The following is a 4,869-nucleotide window of genomic DNA, read 5'->3' on the forward strand; positions in this document are numbered from 1 at the left end:
CAGCGAGGATGGAGAGTCCAGGTTTACCCAGTGGAAGTGGGTTGTCGAGGTTTTGTGGCACACTCTACAACCCGGTTCCTCAGAGACGTCGGATTCAGCGGCCAAGAGTTGCGTCGCACAGTAAAGAACTTATCTGACGCAGCAGAAAGGAGCAGCAACTGGCTGTGGTTGAGACGGAAAGATTCTAGCTGGCTGTGTACAGGCCGCCACGCTACGGTTTCGTAGAATTCTTGAAAACTTGAAGAGTCTGTTGGTTTATTTGTATACGTTCCTGTGGATATTGCGTGAATGACGGGTAGATGGGCAGATATTGTGTTTTGCGGTAGGTGGTATGCCATACGGAACCGTTGCCACTGAAACTGCATATTAACGCACCAGTGGGGCTCGACAGCCTTAGTCAAACGGGTTGGCGTGTATGGTTGGGTTGCGGAGATTGTGAGATTGTGGTTAGGTCTCAGCAGAAGGAGGGATGTAGAGGTCAGTAAGCTGGGCTGAGTTGAGTGGGGGACGGAGGGGGGTGACTCTGGGACGCCAGAGTCACTGTCGAGCCCTCTTGAGGTGTCGTGGGCTAGTCGACGAAACACTGAGGACGGAAGGTGCCCACTTGAAGACCCTAGAGATGTCCCCTACTCGGCTCAATCCAGACGGTTGTCATGCTGGTCCTGTAGTTGCAGCCGTCGCGTGTGCTGACATGACAAGTACACTGCAGCCGTTAACACCGGACAGAAGGGGAGTCACACCACCAGGGGCGTATAATTTAGTAGGGACGCTAGGGACGTGTCCCTACCAATATCCAGTGACACTGATATATCCCTAGCAATAATTTATATCAAAACTTAAAATATATTTATATATTGATGTCCCCGTCCCCACCATTTTCAAAATCAAACCTACGCCACTGCACACCACCATATGGAAAGAAGCGTAAATGGATGGAGAAGCATAGTTTACTGTAAAACTACATCTTAGTTTTGCTTATCTTGGCGAAAGCCGAGTACAAATCAGCATGAAGTTTTAACATCTACTCTCGTGTAATGGAAATCATGATAAATGCTCATTGTCACTCATGTAAACACAACAGTTTTTCTTCCGCAATCACACGTCTGCGCTTTGTTTCCCGGTGGACCGAAAATAAACGCGACGCTCGTGCCCCCCCGGAAATCCGATAAAATTCAACCAATCAGATGACGACTTCGACATTCCTGAAGTGTTTCCAGTTAAGTGTACCATATGCATCAGACGTTTAGCCAACGTTCCGTGGGCGTGACGTCTGAGGCTGAGACTAGGTATTACCAGGCTACAGTGTAATGGAGAGTTAGCAAAAAAAACAGCCAACTGTATTGGATCTGAGTGCAGTTGCATCACAAACCGTAAGTAAATTATTTCATAATGCTTTATAATAATAAAAATATAATTCATTACATTTATATAGCGCTTTTCTAGGCACTCAAAGCGCTTCACATAGAAGGGGGGAATCTCCTCAACCACCACCAATGTGCAGCATCCACTTGGATGATGCGACGGCAGCCATATTGCGCCAGAACGCTCACCACACACCAGACAGTGATGAAGCCAATCAGTATATATGGGGATGATTAGGAGGCCATGATGGACAGGTGGCCACTGGGCGAATTTGGCCAGGATGCCGGGGTTATACCCCTACTCTTTCGAAAGACATCCTGGGATTTTTTGTGACCACAGAGAGTCAGGACCTCGGTTTAACGTCTCATCCGAAGGACGGTGCTCTTTTGACAGTAGGCTATAGTGTCCCCGTCACTATACTAGGGCGTTAGGACCCACACAGACCACAGGGTGAGCGCCCCCTGCTGGCCTCACTAACACCTCTTTGTCTGTGTGTGTAGTGCAAATAAACTTTATTAACATTATGAGTGAACCCCAAGGAACATATTAAAGTAATAACACACACACACACACACAGGAGTAGCAATGTTGCCATTGTCTAAAGATGCAATTGTGATGAGCCAATCACAATGATCAGTGCTAAAATACAAGTTTAAAAACCGTTTTGTGATCGAATAACTGAAACCGCATGTGGTTACATCTCATTTGTAATGGAAACGCAGTGTGTGCTGAATGCATCGCGGACCGCTAAGAAACTCCGCCCACCCGCGCATTCGTCAAAGAGTCAGATCGCTGTGAGCAGGATTCGAACCTGCGCGGGGAAACCCCATTGGATTTCGAGTCCAACGCCTTAACCTCTCGGCCATCACAGCTCGTTCATCATGTCCTATAACAATATGGGTGGATTTTCAGGGGCCATCAATATTTAATACAGTAGCCTAACTAGAATGAAACTGAGAATGAAGCTGTGAATGTTTGACTTCAGACATTATAATGGATCTCAATTATTAAAGCTCACAGACATCAGCAAAAACCCAAAGGCCCACACATCACTCTTTTTCTGTAGCATTAGCTACTAAGCCTTTCAGCAGCACTTTTTCAGTTGAGGAACATTAATGCATTATCAATACTGATTAATCTTTAAAAAGGGCCAAGGCAAGAATAGCCTATGGACCTGAATGCACGAGGCCTAGAAGATCCGGTTAAAAACATCTTCCTTTGATTCTTAAATAAACAAGTAGGAAGCCTAAGTAAGTAAATAAATAAAGGGAAGGCCTCACTGAGGCCCTGTTTACACCTGGTATTAGGTTGTGTTTTGGTCTATCAGATCACAAGTGGACAACGCCAATACAGGTGTAAATGGGGTCATTGTGGACGGGACATTCAAAAGTTGGATTCATCCACCTGGATGATGATGATGAGGATGATAATGATAGATTTGTCAGCTAAATCTTTTCATAACATCAGAGTTAACATTCCATCCTTGAACAGTCACTCAGTGCTATTCACCGTCATTGATGAATCCCTCTCACCCTATTTGCACCAAACGTGAGTGGCGCATCAAAAACAAATAGAACCTGTTGCATCGACAGACGAGTGTTCCATTTCTGATTTGGAATGTTGGCTTTGACGCATCGTGGTGTACGCGTCTCTGCAGTCACATTCACAACCCAGGGGACTGTCCACAAAACAAAGAAAAACACACAAATAGAAATAATATCTATTTTCATTTGACGAAATCTCTTGTGTGTCCCCAAGCTATCTATTAAACAGATATGATCTAAATCTTAAAATCCATAACTGCTGTTGTTGGCTGGCTGATGCTATAGGCGAGTGCACTATTCTGCCAGCATTACTGTATGTGGCTAATATATTACATCTACAGGCTACTGTAATGTGTCACTAGACATTGACCAGCTGTCGAATACAAAACACTGAAACTTTCTTTAGGTAGTTAGGGAATTGAATCTTGCTCACTGTTAAAATTGGCATGAAAGCTGCAATAGTCGCTGAAAAAAAAGCTGCTTGTAAAACATAAAATTTAGGTTGTACTTGCTCTTAGCCACATATCTTCTGCTTCACATGAACGCTGATGGAAAAGTGGGTTTAGAATGACAAAAGGGTGAGTAAATGATGAATTTTTGAGTGAACTTTAACTTTAACAATTTGTGGTCTTCAATAATAAATGCCTAAAAGTCACCATACGCAAGACATGATGCACTCATTCAAGTGCCTTAGTTTCTTTACATCACTGTTAAATCATTTTCAACAGTAGGAAATAAGAAAGCGTAACACATTGTTATCACTACAGTACGTTTTCCTTCCCCAAGCACTGATCTGAGGCTGTACACTTTCATTTGGATGAAAAAAATAACACATCATAAAATATCAGTTAGGCATATGCTACTGAAACTGACATCGGTTTCATTTCATTTGACCACAATGACTCTATTGATCAAATAAGAGCATTAATGGCAGTTAGTCTGTCTCTCTCTCTCTCTCTCTCTCTCTCTCTCTCTCTCTCTCTCTCTCTCTCTCTGTGTGTGTGTGTCATATATCTTCATTTTGGTTTCCCTTCTGAGCGTGTTGCTGGAGCTGCAGACAGGAGAGAGAAAGAGCAATTTATTTTTACCTCAAGGCTCTTTCCCTTGGGCTGAGTCTTTCATCTTGTGAAAGAGGCAAATCCCTGTATCATTGTGCTTGCAAGAAAAGAGTAAACAGTATGACCTCCAATCGATGACCCTCAGAATCATGCAGAATAAACTGCCTTTAACTGATTTACAGTTAGAAACTGTAATCGCAGCATGTCTGAACATGTAATTATGTATTATAATATTCATTAGCTTTATAGCATATAAAGATATTTCAACTCAATGGATGTCCGGAGATATTGGCGTCCTGCACGTGTGTTTGATTCATTGATTTGATTTATGAAACAACGCCGCCACCTGCAGTTTAGTTGGTGTCATTACAATCTGTGCAGCGCCGTCACTGTAAAATTGTTTCTGTTCAGATCATTGACATTTTGTCTCAGTCTGAAAGTTATATTTATCATATTATGAAATAAATACATGCAAGGTCAAAATATTACTGCCAGAATATATTTTTGCTGCAAAATGTGTTCCTCAGGAAATATCATTTAAATATATAAAAACATTATTAGATATTTGCATTTTGGTTTCTTGAAATAAAAAAAGTTCATGTTTAATATGAGAAGTTTAATAGCTATTGAAATGTAATATGACTTAATATGGCAGGCTACTACAAAGTGTATTTTATTTTAGTACAGTAGTAACCTAGAAATATAGCAGAATCTTAAATCATTTAATTTGTTTCACATTTTTCAAATTATGTAATACCAGTATAAATTTTATTTTGAATCACAGATTATTATTGTGGTTTCTACCTTTACTCTCTGTATACGGATTAAATCAAAACAGCCATGAGAGAAAAGCAGGGACTATATGTAGAATGCCTTGTTATTAGCGACACTGGTGGCCGTTAAGT

The 4,869-nt window shown here is 41.6% G+C and overlaps 1 non-coding gene across 1 annotated transcript; it reads right to left on the reverse strand.

The window, feature by feature from the left end:
* Positions 1-2,152: 2,152 nt before the first annotated feature.
* On the reverse strand, positions 2,153-2,234 carry trnas-cga (transfer RNA serine (anticodon CGA)). Its single transcript has one exon. It is a non-coding gene; the product is annotated as a tRNA-Ser (tRNA).
* Positions 2,235-4,869: the final 2,635 nt, after the last annotated feature.

Source organism: Rhinichthys klamathensis, unplaced genomic scaffold (genome assembly GCF_029890125.1).
Source record: "Rhinichthys klamathensis goyatoka isolate OS25496 unplaced genomic scaffold, OSU_Roscu_1.1 h1tg001054l_1, whole genome shotgun sequence".
Classification (NCBI taxonomy): Eukaryota; Metazoa; Chordata; class Actinopteri; order Cypriniformes; family Leuciscidae; genus Rhinichthys; species Rhinichthys klamathensis.